Source organism: Prionailurus viverrinus, chromosome D2 (assembly GCF_022837055.1).
Source record: "Prionailurus viverrinus isolate Anna chromosome D2, UM_Priviv_1.0, whole genome shotgun sequence".
NCBI lineage: Eukaryota > Metazoa > Chordata > Mammalia > Carnivora > Felidae > Prionailurus > Prionailurus viverrinus.
The window spans coordinates 87,018,661-87,034,744 of NC_062571.1; the positions used below are offsets into that span (position 1 = coordinate 87,018,661).

At 61.3% G+C, this 16,084-nt stretch overlaps 1 long non-coding RNA gene across 1 annotated transcript; it reads left to right on the forward strand.

Annotated features, from left to right (window-relative positions):
* The first annotated feature begins 12,424 nt into the window (after positions 1–12,424).
* On the forward strand, positions 12,425–15,671 carry LOC125148112 (uncharacterized). Its single transcript, XR_007145425.1, has 3 exons — positions 12,425–12,706; positions 13,038–13,688; positions 14,001–15,671. It is a non-coding gene; the product is annotated as an uncharacterized LOC125148112 (long non-coding RNA).
* Positions 15,672–16,084: the final 413 nt, after the last annotated feature.

Here is a 16,084-nt window from a genome sequence, read left to right on the forward strand (position 1 = left end):
GGGTCCTGCTGACCAGCTTCACCCACCTGAAGCCACAGCCTCTTTCTGAGAGCCGGACGCATTGGGCAGCGTGCTGTACCTCGTGCCCGCAGCCCTGGGCTGAGCCGGGACCTCCAGGAAAGCGCACCCTCTCCCAAGCGGTCGGTTCTGGAACCGGCTCCGGATGCCACGCCAGCCCAGCGTCCTGCCTCCTTGGCTCCCCGCCACGCGGGAGGCACGGCTCCACCCGCGGGAACGAGGCTAGGCGGTGAACATGCTACCCCAGTCCCCAGCCCACGCTGACTGGTTCCGGCGGTCATTTCCATGTGCACACGGACAAGATTCTCCCCGACCAGACCCCGGCCAGACGCTAGCCGGACAGGCCCAGCCCTCCCTGCATCACTGCAGCGGCGTGAACCATTTCTAACAGCTCGAGGCCCAACCCTCGGATGACCCCGTTGCCCGCGGCGCCTGTCTGGGAAAGCTCAAGGCTGCCCGGAGGGCCCTGCGTCCCCAGCAAGCCCTGTTGGCGTCCTGGGGACCACACCCCGCCTGAGAAAGGCTGTTTCTCCCTCCCTCCGTCACCCACGCCAAGCGATCCTGCAACACCAGCTGGGCATCCCACCGCTCAGTTCTGACACTGTCTCCCTGGAGGGGGCATCAGACCCCACGGCTAAGGCCTCGGTCCCACGGGGCTGCCCCTCCCCCACTGCTGACCCCAACTGCACCTGTGCTTTCGATCCACCTGCTGCAGACGGCTGGAGAGTGGCTCACGGAGCTCAGAGAAACGCCCCGTGGTGCACCCGTTCAGGGCTTCGCGGGAGGATGTGGACGAGCAGCTGATGAAGGGGCGCGTGGGGCGAGACGTGGAAGCAGCTCCCGGGCCCGGTTCCGGAACCTGGAAGAGCCCTGAGCCCCACAGCTCCAGACTCTATGGCGGCTTCATGGGCGTGTTGGGTCCTCACCAAGCTCCCCCTGACCCTGCCCGGAGGATGGGGTGCAGGTGGGGCCACGAGCTGGCAGCTCCCACCCCCCCCCTCACGAGAAAGGATCGTCACAGCGCCTGGAGGCTCCGAGGGACGCGGGGCCCCCTGCCAGCACCTGGGGCAGAGCCCAACACGCGTGTCTCCTGTCACTTCACCTGCCGCTCTGCCAGACCGTTCTCTGTGAGCCCAGCCCACCACACCTGCTCACCCTCCTCTACAAAGATCTTCCCCGCCACAAGCTGTCGCGGGTCACAATCTAACCAGGTCCGGCCTCGTGACCTCTGATAACATGTTCTGTAATCGCGAACCGTCTCCGAGCCCGGGGAGCCGAGCGCAGTCTCCAGCCCTCACCAAGAGCCCGCTGGCCGTCTCTGCCATTGGGGCGCACCGTCAGGGGCAGGCTCAGCTCGTGTTTCACTCTCAGGCCCAGGAGGCACAAACCGGCTGGATTTTCGCTGTTCTGTAAGGAATCTACACTAAACCACTGAAGAAAGACGGGTCTCTGGCAGGAAGAAAGCCACAGTGGCCCGTAACGCCAGCCTCGGCTGGTTTTCTCCCGTCGGTGAGGTGCTATGCAACCCGCCCCCCCACCCCTGCCCAGCGTCCCCACCCCCCAGTCTGTCCTGCTTGGGAGGGAAGAGCGGCCCCCCAGGCGGTTATAAGGTTGGCGCTCCAGGGGACAGACCCCTCAGACGCCTGGAGGAAAGGGCTGAGCGGCATCCCCGCGAGGCTCCCTCACACTCATATCTGGACGGGTCTGTCTCGGTGGGGCTCCTGCCAAACCACGGTCGGGGGCAGGGCCTGGGGTGCAGACGGTTTCAAGGGGGGCACAGGCAGGCGGTGAGAGAGGCAGGGCAGAGAGACCCAAGCAATGGACTGCTGTCGCTTACAGAGGTGGCCACTCAGCCATTATCACGAGTGTCCAGGCGACAGTCCGCACTTTGCCCTTGGAGAGCAGGAGGGAGGCCGCGAGCCTGGGACGGTGGGGACAGCGCAGCACCGCGAATCTCGTAGGCATCCATGCAGCACAGCCAACCCGGTGAGCCTCCTGGCTACACTGTAACTGTCACACCTTTACGTCTGTTTGTTTGTTGTTTTGAAGTATCATTTCCATGAAGTAGCGGTTATTAGAGTCTTAATTATGGAGAATTATTCCCAACTTCATCAAGACCCATAGGTACAACATACTTAAGCTATTAAAATTTTGAAGGAAACGATTGCCCTGAGTTAAATTTCCAACGTGGAAAGGCGAGCTTGAGCTCTTGGATCTCCGCGAGACCGTGGCCTCGCGGCGGCGACCGTGAGCACCTGCCACACGCGGCAGGGGCCGGGCTCCCCTGGGGGTCCCCGGGTCTCTGCCCCGGGGACCAGATGCGCCAGAGCTGAAAACCCCAGAGCCGCCCTCAACCAACGCTGGTGGCGGCAGTCAGGTGAACAGCCCAGCCCCTCACTTGCGGGAGAGGCCGGCTCCAGACCACATGCCCGATGGCCTCCCAATCCCGCCAGGACCACTGCCCACCCCCAGCGGCTGCTCTCCTCCTGGTCTTCCCACACCTGGCTCCTTCCCTGGATCAGCCCCCGAAAAGGCCCTAGCTCTCCAATCTGTGTGGCCCACTTGCTGCTGTTTCAATAAACTGTGTCCTTAAAAATTAACATAACGTAACGTAACGTAACGTGATAACATAACACGATGACGTGACAGAACATAACATAACATGATGTAACGTGATAACGTAACACGATGACGTGACATAACGTAACATAACAACATAACGTAACATAATAACGTAACACGAAGACATGACATGACGCAACATGACATAACGTAACGTGATAACATGACATAAGCTATGTCCTGCTGAGGTGAGCCCTCGGCCCGTGTTTGGAAACAGAAAAGGCTTCATTGCAGCAGCAGGATTATGACTTTTAAAAAAGTGACCCTGAGGCAGAGAATGATGAAAAGGACACAGATTGCTCAAAAATCGGTTCCCGGCTTCAGAAGCCTCCCGCCTCCACGCGGGACTGCAGCGCACAGCAGCCACACTGAGGAAGCCGGGACGTGGACGGTGGTTGGCCACAAGGCCAGGACAGGGGCACGCAGCTGGCGTCCGGGTTTTCTGCATCTGGAATCATCTCACAGAGCGGGCCAGGGAGGCGCACAAGGGGGTCGGGATGGCAGACAGGTTGGGAATGCTCAGTGCAGGGTGTCCACGGAGGTCTTGGGTGTGGGTGGGTCCCCAGGGAGGAGGGGCATGGGTCAAGGCGGGAGGCGTGCAATCAGGGGCAGGTGGGGGAGTGAAGTCGTCACAGAGAGGCAGGGGGAGGGCCCGCTGACCGGTGCCTGAGGGCAAGGTGCCCCCTGCGCCCTATGGCCCTCCGTGTGGCCTGTGCCAGTTCCTGAACTCCAGCTTCTCATCATAAAACAAGGACAGTAGTATTTCCTCAGGTTGGTGCAATCGATGGGATGATGTGCAAAATGGCGAGCGGCAGGGGTGGAGGGAGGCTCAAGTTCCCAGCACCGCGGCCGCCCAGGGACACTTGGTACCTGCCGTAGGCCGGGCTCCCCGGGAAGCAGGCTGGGACGGCGTCTGGGGGGCAGGACAGTGTTGGGAGCTTGTGGGGAGGGAGGGAACAGCTTCGGGCACTGGAGCCGACACAGTGACCCAAACAGTGGCCACGGCCAGGCCCCCAGGAGCCGATGCGGCGGGCAGTCATCCGGATCCGGGCCACACTGCCCAGCCCACCCGGAAAGCACATGGCCTAGGCAGGTCCCAGAGCGGAGGGCCCGTCGACATCCACACTCCCATATCTGGGAACAGGACCTTCCTCGAAAGGCCCCGGGTCTTCACGCCACCGCCTGTCACGGTCCCCCAGCCCTGTGGAGCCAGTCAAGAGCTCTAGACATAAACAGAAGGACCAGTCTCCCGTGTGTCTTCCGTCCCTGACGATGGCAGAGAAGAGGAGGAGTCCCCTGGGCTCCCAGGTAAGAGGCCCCAGGGCCTGAAAGGAACTTTGCTTGATGGGAAACAGTCTGGAAACATAGAACCAAGCGAACGGGCACATCAGCGAAGTTCCCTGGGCTACAGACTGGCAAGACAAGTGCCGATCCCCGTAGCTCGACTGATGGTCAGGGACATAAGACAGACAGCGGCTGGACGCCCGTGGCTGGACAGCATCACTCTGTACTCACAGGCGCAGGACTGCTGGGGCCCTGGCTCCCAAACAGCAGCTCCTGAACGCTGCCCGGACGTCTCGAACCCAAACCCACTCTGCTCTGTCAAGACACGACACCCTCGGTGCAAGACCGGGAGCCTCGCGCCAACTTGCCATGTGTGGACGGAGCGCATTGGGCACCCAACACAGGGGACACGGCCCCATCCTTCAGGACCACGTCTCCCAGGAGCCACGGCAGCACCAGAGCAAGCCCGGCCAATGCCTCTGTCAGGCAGCCTTCTGGAAGCTTCTTCCTGGAGAGTACACCACCAGGCACCAGAGCAGGGGGCCCTGGGGTTCCTCTGCACCAGGATCACACGTGCACGTGGCTTGTAAAGTGCCCACTCTCTGTGCGTGGTGTTTCCCGGGACCAGCTCTCTCCTTGAAGGCCGGGTGCTGCCACGCAGCCCACGGCGTGAAGCGGCCGTGGCTGCAAGTTCCCCTCGTGGACATGGAGACAAAGGGACAGAGCGACCGTCACAGAGGCCTGCTGGCGCTTCTGCAGAAATGACCCTCGCGAAGGAACCCGGCTGTGTGGGCATCAGCCCAGGGGCACCTGAGCCGGCTTGCTCACTGCGCTCCCTCCTGCCGACCTCGGTTCCCACTACAGGAAAGGCTTCTCCGTGGTCCCCCTCAGTTCCCCGCTGGTCCCGGGGGGTCTGGAGCCTGTGTCTGTGGTCTGTAGGATGTCGGCCTCCCAAAGGCATCCAGTCCTGAGCCCAGAACCTGTGAACACGTCCTTGCATGTCAAAAGGGACCTTTCGGATGTGATTAAACTGGGGATCTGGAGACGGGAGGTGACCTCGGGCTGTCTGGGTAGGTGTGACGCAGGACGAGTGTAGTAGCCGGGGGTCCCCGCAGACACAGAGCCAGTGGGACATACGTGGATATACAGAAAGACGGTTCTCGTGAGGATTGCCTCGTGGACTTTGAGGCTGAGAAGTCCCACCGTGTGCCGTCTGTAAGCTGGAGGCCCCGGAGCGCTGGGGGCTGGTCCCGGTCCAAACCCAAAGGCCTGAGGCCCAGGGGACCGATGCCCGTGGGCAGGACAAACCGGGCATCCTGCGGGAAAGAGCCAACAGCGGCCCCTCCGCAGGGTGGATGGGGCCCACGTACACCAGGGAGGGGGCTGGTCTTTGCTCGGTGACGGAATCCAACACTAATCTCTTTCGGGAAGACGCTCACAGACGCACCCCGACGTCACGCTGCCCAGCTGTCTGGGCTTGTCTGTGCTCACACAGGTGGACACAAGAGTAACCTCATGGCAGGTCAGGGGGCCTCCCAGGGCGGCCGGAGGCCAGAGCCCCGTGGGAGGAGGCTGGAAGCCGTCCACAACTGGCTTGGAAGGCGGAGGATAGGCGGGGGGCTGAGGGGGTGGAGCCAAGGAGGTAGATCTCCCCGAGAGCTCCGGGAGGAAGGACAGAGGACGCAGCACAGTCTGCACCTCGACCTTAGCCCTGCTCCCAGGGCTCAGACTACTCCCAGGGCTCAGACTTCCCGCCCGCGGGATGGTCCGCTGATGCATCTGTATCTTTAAGCCGTTGAGTCTGTGGTAATTCTGTAGCAGCAGAAGCCGCTCACAGGCTGCCTGTAATCCTTTATTTAAAAGTTCCCTTTTTTCTGGCACTTTTTAAGTGGCCGCCAGAAGCCGGGAATTCTTGGAAACCATCTTACACGCAGTTCACTTTTTTTTTTTTTCTGGCTAAAATTAGGTCCCTGCTTAGTCCAAAAGAACATTCTACCGTGCTCCATGCTGATCTAAATTCTAAGGAGGTAGATGAATCTTTGTAAACTGCACAGTAACAGGCAGGTCTTGATGATGAAAGTCATTTAAATTAAATTATTTATGCAGAGACGTGAAGCCAAGAGGAATTTCACGGCAGCAATGCTAGCAGCTAAAGATGCGGGCTCGCCGGGCAGCAGGTCAGGGGACGGCCGCGCGAAGCCCCAGACCCTCAGCGCCCTCAGCGGCCAGGCTGACGGGTCTCCCGCAGGTGGGGCGTGCAAGGGTCTCAGGTGCTTCCAAATTCAAACAAGAATCAACACTTCCGCCCTCTGGCCGTTTGGTGCGCGGCGGGCTGGCGGTAATTACTTAGACGGTCACGCTCTTCCCTCTAGAAGTCGTGATGCTCCGGCCACACACCCCCCCCAAAACGTCTACCGGACTTTAAGGGCCGGGTGGGCCCACGTGCCACGTCAGACACTTCCCGTGTTGGGATGGGGACGGACGGGACGACAGTGACACGCACAGGAGCGCGCACATCCTGCCACGATCAGGCCTCAGCGAGGCTTCCGTCAGCCCCCTCGAGGGTGAAGACACAACCCGCAGACCCGCTCCGATGCCGGCCAGGGACAGGCCCCACTCCCCAAAGCAAGGGAGGCCTGGCCCGTCTTGAAAGGCCAGCAGGCCTCCCCCTGGGGAAGAGGAGGAGGGGGAGGGTCGGGGGGCCCTGCTGGTGCAGCTGCCCACAGGACGGGAAACTTCAAAGGTGCGTCAGGGCCGCGGGAAGCAGACTGCCCGAGCCGCCCGCCAGGCACACCGCCAGGTGTTCCGGAAGTGGAGTCCGCCCCACGCGGAGCAGTGAGTCCGGAGTCACGGCAGATCCGGCCCTCTCCACCTCTGCTTCCAGGTTTGCTCCAAACGTGACCTCCACCTCCCGGAGGGGAGAAGGCGGCTCAGACCTCCTTAAAACCAGTAGGGAAGCGAAAACCAGGTCAGACTGACTCAAAGCGAACACAGTCAACAGACGTTGACGGAGCAGCGTGCAGGGGCCCAGCGTGCAGGTGTGGGGCCCAGCAGGCCGGCCGAAGAGCGCGGTCAGCCAGCCGGAGGAAGGTGCTCGGGGAGAGGGCCCCCGACGGGGCTGCGACTCCAGATCAGCAAGCCGCCGAGCAGCGAGGGAGGGGACCCCGTGACCCTCCCCGTCCTCCTTCTGACGCCTGCCGGTGGCCAGCGGCAGACAGCTCAGCCTCTCCGGGCTGGGAGGGGTGCAGTGGGTGGGGGGCTGCTACAGACTGGAGTTGGTGCCCCCCCAGATTCACCAAGGATGAACGGTGCCTAACCCCCAAGGATGGCTTCGGGAGGTGACTAGGTCCCGAGGGTGGAGCCGCTATGACGGGGATCAGTAAGTACCCTGATAACAGAGACCCCACAGGGCCCCCTCGCCCCTTCTGCCTCGTGAGGGCAGAGAGGGCTGGTGGCATCCGTGAACCGGGACGTGCTCTCTCCAGGCACCTGTCTGCTGGCACCAGGTCTTGGACTTCCAGCTTCCAGAATTATGGCTCTCCACCCCCCCCTTCCCCAGGAGGCTGTGGTGGGCTTATTCGAATAATCCCACAGCCACATAAGGACCTGAAACCCGCAGGACAGGGATAAGCACAGGCACACGATACTGGGCTATTTGGGTAGCGGCCTCATCTGCGGGCACGGTCGGCCATCGGAGGCTCCCGACTGTGCCGGAACTCGGAGCCTTTACCGTGGGCCTTTACCACGTGTCCCTCCTTGTTCTCTCCCTCTCTTCCTAGATGCCTCCACCATCAGACGCCCCCAAGATCAAATTCCAGGTGGTCCTTTCCTGTCTTGACCAGCTTACGACACAATGTATTTGGCTGATGGAGAGCAAACCTAACACGTAGCACTTCCCTTGACGTCTTAAACTGTTCCCGAACACCTTCTGGGGGGAAGGGAACAAGGAGTGGTTGACGAGAATGAGAAAAATCTGGCGTTCAGATTTTTGTGAAATATTAGAAAACGTTTACGTTCTCCACCTCGCACTAGACGTACTATCTTGGTCAGGTGGATGCTGTGCGGCCCACTGGGGCAGAACACTCGGGTGGAAAATTCTGACGGCCATTTCCAGGCAAACAGTCACCTCTGGTACGGCGACAAGATGGCCCCGAGGCCCACGGAGCGCACGGCCACATACCGCTGCGTTGGCTGGAAGGGTGAGGGGACGTTGTTTCGCATTCGCCAGTGTTGAGCGCGCACACCTCTCCCGAGACAGAGTCCTGGCGTCCTCAGAGCTGGAGGCAATTTTCACGGTTTCGTTGACCCACAAATCCCCTCGGCTTGTCCATCATTTGAAGTTCGTGGTTTTTTCCCAAATGGTCGAAGGTATACGTGTATTTCCTGAAAGAAGTTCTCTTGTCCAAAGAGTAGAAAACAGTCACAGAAATTGTTCAAGATGAATCACCAAACGATGCATTCCATAACGAAGTGATCAAGTTTAGTGACGTTCCGGCTCCGTCTGCAAAAGCAACAAGGCAGGGACTTTTCGTCAATTGTCAGGAGCACGTGAACCACGCCGCCGAGCTCTCTGGGCAATTTCGGAAGCCACGTCGGCTCAACGTGCCGATCCTCGATCCAGTGACCAGCCCCCGAAGTGAATGAAAACAGGCCCGGCCCTGAAGCTGACAGAAACCACTTGAGCTGGCACAACGGTCTTCCTAGAGACGCTTCTTTGCACGTCCGCCAACGGCCAGTGTGTGCGCCAGGCTGCCCCCAAGTGAACACGTCCGCTGACTGGGAGTGACCTTGGGCTGGAGGCTGCACCCCCCCCCCGGGGGGGGACCGGGAGTCATGAGCTGCGGCCCCCTCCCCGGAGGCCCGGCAAACGTATCTCCAGCCAGCGGCCCTGAGCGCACCTCAGTGCTGACTCCCGTCCGGTCTTCCCAGCCACGCTGACCAAACGTGAACGGGCACAGAGATGCGGCCGCGTCCACCATCGGCTGTGTCTGCTGAGCTGGCCCCGCCCCGCCCCTTCAGCTCCGTCACTACAAGGGAAGGGCGTCCTCTCACTCGGTCCACGAGCGAGACGGATGAGCCCTCAGGCCACGGCCATCCCTCGGCTGCAGCAGGCAGAGGAAGGTGCCCCCAGACAGGGGCGTCCCCCCAAGTCCTCGCCTCTGCAGACGCACATCACTCCTCCAACGGGTAAAATTTCCTTTGGTGTCACGTCTGCACGACTTACAAAACCCTCCCCCACACCTGCACCTGAGCTCTGCCGACCACGGGAGCACCTGCTTGTGTTTGGGCCTCAGTCAGGGCCAGAGCGGGGAGCGCACGTGGAAAAGCCAAGGCCGAGTCAGCCTGAGGTCACTACAGCCTCACTGCCTCCCATCGAGTCCTGGTGGGGACATGGCGGGACGGTGACGACATCGGATCCCCCGCACAGTGAATGCAGCTGGGGCTCTGAGCCACGAAAGGGGGGGGGGGGGAGGGCCTGAACATCACACTACTTGATTTCCACTCCTTTAAACCAGACATGACTCCCAACCCATCCCCCCGGCAGGCTGGGGGAGGCCAATGTGACTCCTTATCGGGGTCCCCCATGGGTCATCCTACAGACAGAAGCACAGGAGACCCCATCCAGCTTTCCCCTGAAGCGGGACGCCGAAGACACCCACTGCGGAGCGAGAACCACTGCACGACCAGGGTCCTGGGCAGGTCAGGAGAACAGGGACCCAGCCTCCGGGGCCACACCCCTAGCTCGGCCGCACACACATCTGCGTTCTCTGGGTGCTGAGTGCAGGTGTCTGGGAGCAGGTGAGTGGCTTCCGCCCGTGGGCGACTGGACCCGGGTGACAGCTGATCGTGGTGCAGCCCCTGGAGAAGGGTTTGGGGTTTCCTGCAAAGTTAAATAGACACCACAGGACCCCACAACCCACTCCCGGGTGTTTGCCCTGAAAATGCGAAGACCCGCGTTCACACAAACCTGCCCGAGACTGTTCACTGCGGCTGTATTCCTACCGGCCAAACCAGAAACAACCACAGTTCCTCAGCAAGCAAGTGGGTGGGCAGAGCAGACCATCCGTCCACACCGCAGCGGGGGCAGAGTGGTTCAGCCATCCACACGGAGGAGAAGTAACTACTCAGAAGAGCAGGTACAAACCGCCAACTCGAGTCCTCGGGGACGACTCGCCAAGAGAAGGAGCTGAGCCAACCTCAAACCCTCCCCCCTGGAGCAAACATCCTCAGAAAGACAAAACCGCAGCACTGGGAAGGTGTCCGTGGTGGCCCCAGGGTCAGGCCTGAGGACACAGGCTGAATCCTTGCCCATGTCACAAATCACAGACCTGTCACCTAAAGAAGACACATCATTTTACTAGATGTTACTTTTTTTTTAACGTTTTGTTTATCGTTGAAGGGGAGCGAGGCCATGACCAGGGGAGGGGCAGAGGATCCGAAGCGGGTTCTGTGCTGTCACGCTGGAGCCTGATGCGGGGCTCGAACCCAGGGACCAAGAGACCATGACCTGGGCCAAAATCGAAGTCCGGTGCTCAACCCACTGAGCCCCCCCCCCGGTGCCCCCATATGTTACTTTTAACTCTGAAGCCATATTTAGAAAGAACAACCCAGAATAAAGGGTGAGTGAGGAGAAGATTAATCGCCCAAGACGGCAGCGCCCTCCCAGGCAGGGGACGGCCCCCAGGGGTGCGGTTCTGATCCCCGCCCCATTCCCCCTGACCCGGAGACGCTTCCACGGCTCCCCGCATCCACGGCCACACCTCTGGCCCCTGGAGGGACCAGCCTTCCCGCCTCACCCCTCTTTCAGCAGAGTCCCTCCGCCCAGGGCCACCAAGGCCGTCTGTGTCCCCACCTGCACGAGGTCGGCGTCCCCACTGATCCGATTTCCGGGCACCTATGGGGGTGGTGCTGCTCCTCTCACCATCATGGTGCCGCAGCGTACGTCCAGGCTTCGTGGGGCCGCAGGGCACGCCCCCCGGCGTCGTGGGGCCGCAGGGCACGCCCCCCGGCGTCGTGGGGCCACAGGGCACGCCCCCTGGCGTCGGGACGCTGCAGGGCACGCCCCCTGGCGTCGTGGGGCCACGGGGCACGCCCCCTGGCGTCGTGGGGCCACGGGGCACGCCCCCTGGCGTCGTGGGGCCACGGGGCACGCCCCCTGGCGTCGTGGGGCCACGGGGCACGCCCCCTGGCGTCGTGGGGCCACGGGGCACGCCCCCTGGCGTCGTGGGGCCACGGGGCACGCCCCCTGGCGTCGTGGGATCACGGGGCACGCCCCCTGGCGTCGGGACGCTGCAGGGCATGCGCCCGGCACTTCCATGCCAGCCCTCAGCCGCTGCCTCTTCTCGCCGCGGATCGGGTCCCGGGTCTGTGTCGTCCTTACAAACAGCGACGGCCAGTCCGCAAAGGTGGGACGGGTGTCTGCAGAGACCCGTCCGTGGGAGACGCGGTGGCCTCTGGCGACCCTGGAGTGGCTCCCGGAAACCGAATACTGACCGTCCCGAACCCCCAGCAGTGGAATCCGTGGCGCCGACCCCAGTGACGACGGCAGGAGAGCGGGGACAGGCAGGCACGCCGCGCACCGCGCGGGACAGAAGGGCCGGAGCCGCAGCCCCGGGCACGAGTCGCGGCAACGGGAGACGAGCGCGAGCGGAAGGAAGGTGGAAGGCGAGGTCGTCGGCACACGGACGGCAGGAACACACAGGTGTAAGTGGGGCTTACGAACGCATACGTGTCATTAAGAGCTGTGCCCAGGGAGGATCGCCAAGTTCAGAACAGCGGGTCCCTGCGGCGGGAGCGAGGTGGGGGTGGGGGGCTTCACGGGGAACCTCAGTCGTGTTGCTCATGTGCGAGTTCTGGAGATGAGTCACGGGACGTCTGTATTTGGGATGTTTTCTGTGTTTTCTATGTGCTTTAAATATTTTACGAGCAAGAACAGCAAACAACAGAACAATAAATAACATACTAACAAATAGCAATAAATAACAGAGGAGGTATCTGCGTACCTGCGCGGGTCCGGGGGGGCTCCAGGAAGGACAGGTCGGGGCCTGCGGGTTGGGGGACGGTTTCGTCCTCCGCCGCGCCCTTGGTTTTGTTGAGTTCGGGTACCATGTGCACGTACCGTACCTCCGATTCATAAAAAATGACTTCGGTGTTGAACAAGGGACGGTGAAGGAGGGATGCCCTCGCCCTCCCCTCGCTCCTGCTCACGCAGCTTCACAAGCCAACCTGTCCAGCCGCGTCCTGCGGGCCACGCTCTGCCCTCAGCCTCACCTGCGCCACCGCGGCCCGTCCCACCCTCGCCTCCCGGGGCCCCGCCCCTCCCGAACCTACAGCCGCTGGCCTGCCGCGCCTCCCCCGCCCCCCGGGACCCCACGGCCGGCTCGCACACGTCAGCGGCTCCCGGTCTCCTTGGGGAGCCTCTTCCGGGTTTTCGCCAGGACTCTGCCCGTGCGCCCGCCACCTGCCGTAACAAACCGCCCCGTCGGGGTGGCCGCACGAAGGGATCTGCCGGAGGCTGGACGCCAGCCATTGGGGGTCACGGGGCTGGCTTCCCCGAGGCCTCCCTCCCGTGGCATGAGAGGGCCACCTTCCCCCGTGTCCTCGTGGCCTCCCCCACATGTCCCTGGTGTCTCCTCCTCTTCTTGTAAGAACACAGTCATGTCGGATCTGAGCTCACGTAACCACAGTGTTTCCAGGTGCCCCCGCGCAGCCACAGCTTCGGTACGGGCTTCAGACGCCATCCGTGAATTTGGTGATACAGTTCAGCCATAAAGCCACGAAGGTTTCCATTCACAGCCTTATCTTTTCTTACCCAAGGCGGGAGGGGGGAGGGGGGCCCTCAGGACCCAGAAACTCAGCGAAGGGGTCCCAAGGGGCTGGGACCCGGCAGCCTGGCAGGGTCCCAGCAGGACTGCTTGGGGGAAGGGGCCCTCCAGGGCTGGGCTGTGTGGGTGAGGGTGAGGGGAAGGAGTGAACCCCTCCCACCCCCAGCCACTGCACTGGCAGAGGGAAATGTGACATCTGTGTCCTGGCCCCGGGATCAGGGAGCCCAGCTGTGGGAACCAGGCCGATCGGCCGTCACTCGTGACCTGTAGTCATTTGTGTTCACGCAGGCTCTCAGTAAAGCCCGAGTCGGAGAAGGAAGGTGGGCGCACAGGGCCCCTTCCCCTGAGCCGCTCCTGCCCCCCAGGCAGCAGGCTGTCCAGAGCGGAGCCCTGCAGGTGACTCCCAGACGGGGGGGTTCACGTGAAAGGACGCTCCCTTCCTCGGCCCAACAGTCCCCTCGGACCTGCCCTCTGCAGCCATTCGTGCTCCAGGAGAGAGTGATTCTCAGCCCTGCTGGCCCCCGCCCCTGACCCACCGCCACCTGCATCCTGACCCCCCCCCACCCCACGAATTTCACCAGGAAGAAGTAACTAACAGCCATCTGGAAGATTTAAGAGCTTGCCTTTGGGAAAGTTTGAATTATGTATGATTTAAGAATGGCCGTCTTTCCTAAATAAAATATTAATTTGATTCTTCTAAAACAAATAAAATGTAGGCAAGTGATAGCCGGGAAAGGTCAGCCATGGTGCAGACAGAAGCGTCCAGGACACGACTCTGTCGCTGCTGCACAGCCAGAAGTTAAAACAGCGGGGATTGCATGGACAGAAACTAGTTTATTTACTCACCTCGGCTCTGTGCCATCGAACACGGAAGAAACCACCCGTCCCCTCCTTTCTGAGATTGTTCCTGTGGCCCAAAAACCAACCATCAAAATTGCGGTGAGCATGACGTGAGTCCTTGCCTGGGGGATGGACCCTCGATGAGAACGGGACCTCCTGCTGGCCCCCTACACCCCCATGACTGGGAATGGGCCCCCCATGAGAGCAGGACCCCCATCCGCCCCCCTGCACCCCCAGTGCCCCTCACTGTTCCTCGGCTCCAACCAGGCACGTTCTCAATCTCGCACCTGCCGGTCCTTCTGCCTAGACCCCCTCCCCTAAGATTATAGGGCTCCTCCCTCACTATCCTTGGATGCTTCCTACACACCCCCCATCACTGTGTCTCCCTCCTGTCCTCTGCATTCGTCACAGGCCCTACTCAGATGTCTATACACACGTTCGCTGCCCATCACCCTGCAGATGACACCAACCAGGATTATCACAGGACACGACATTTACCAGAGGACACAACTGTGGGGAAATAGGAGGGGGAGGCCCAGGGGATTGGCGGGCAGACAGTGGGCAGGGCTGGACCTCGAGAGAGAGGACTAGGGACAGGGATCTGACACCTGGGGTGTGTAGAACCCCATGCCCACAGCTGCCCCCTCCAGAAGCACCCCGTTTCGCTCCCCTCCTGCACTGACCGCTCAGCCCCGGCCGAGAGGAGGATGGGGCCGAAACGGCAGACAGTTCCTTCACACAAGCCTGGCCGACACAGGCCGTGTCTCGTCCGCCTGAGCGCCTCGTTTCCACGGCTCATTCTTCAAAGCCCACCATGGCGGGAGAAAGCACCTGTGAGAAAGGAGCTCGAACCATCGGGTCTCAGGGGCCCTGAGGGCTGCAACACGGCAGGGTGGATGCCAGCGAGGACAGGTGAACCATCGGGTCTCAGGGGCCCTGCGGGCTACAGCAGGGGGTTGCCGGCAAGGACAGGTTGCACAGGGGCCACGGGAGGGTCCCACCAAGGCCGGCCGGGTGCCCTGGTGAAGGCGGCGGGCTCCCCTCCTGCCCACGTGGGCCACCCGGGAAACGCTGTCTTGTATAACGTACGCCCCACCTTTTCCTAATCGGAATGCACACGTCTGACGGCAAAGTTCCCGCACAGTAAGACCGTGAGTATGGAAATGGAGCCCATCGGCCTCGTAGGGAAGGAGGGACTTTGCGTGACTCCGTTCCTGGCTCCCCCGGCACCCGGACCAGGCCATCAGGAATGAACCGGGCCTTTCAATTAAACGTGTTCATGAAGCGTTTCCGGGGACCTCCAGGACCTCTGGGACAGTGACCACCTCCTCCAGACATGCTTCTATTTCCCCAGAAACCACCGAGGCACTTCTGCACAGGGACACGAGAGCAGCAACTACGATTTCCCAGAGGCGGGCCTCTCGCCGACACGCTGATGTCTCCCTGCTCAGAGGAAGTCATTCCCAGGCGGCAACGACCAGAAGATATTCAAATAACCCCACCAGTGCCACGGAGGAGGGGACCGACGTGCCACGTCACCTCCCGCGAGGGGCCCGGGCACGGGGGGGGATCTGGCCTCACTCCCAGACGCCGCCCCATCGTTCCCACAGCTGAGCCCCAGCCCCGTGGCCCCCAGCCCTCCTGGGCCTCCTCGGCCTCCCCGGGCTCTTGTGACGTGAGGACTGGGCCAGGGGCCTAGGGGCCAGGGCGGCTCATCAGAGCCGGGACCCAGGACCGAGTGGACTCTCTGCTGGGGTCCTCGCCCCTCGCACCTGCAGCGCCAGCCTCATCAGCCTTAGACCCCTGAAATGGTGTCGAAACGGGCAGCCGTGACCTTGGGTACCGACCCCGAATGCCGCGTCTTCGCCGTACAAGCCTGTCGCTCACATCATAACCCACGAACCATCCGACGTTCAGGGGGCAGAACCCTGCGAATCGGGGCCACAGAGTCACCACAAAACACTGAAGAAAGGGGTGCCCAGGTGGCTCAGTAGGTTGAGCGTCCAACTCTTGATCTCTGCTCAGGTCGCGATCCCAGGCAGGGTCAGGGGATCTCTCTCTCTGTCTCTCTCTCTCTCTCTCTCTCTCTCTCTCTCTCTCCCCGCTCCCCTGCTCACACATGCGCTGTCTCTCTCTCTCTTTAATAAACATTTTAAAACATTTTTCTTTCTCTTAGCAATCTGTCTGGAGAGCAAAATTTTTAATTGCTTTTCATCCAAATGACTTTTAATGCACGTCGTCAAATATTACAGTAACACAAAAAATAAAAAAGACACATGTACTTTCCAAGAGTCACCGGTAATAACGCAATCATTATTGATTAGAGGCCATAATCGGGATGGGGTGCGGTGAGGTGGCTTATCAACGGTTTGTTTCCTGCTTTTTTTCCCTCTGCTTCTCTCTCCTCTTTCGATTCTCTCCTTTCCTTGTTCTGTACCTGCTCGGCGTGCTTTTCCAGACCCTTTCTGTCCCGGAGGAGTTCCTCTAATTCACCC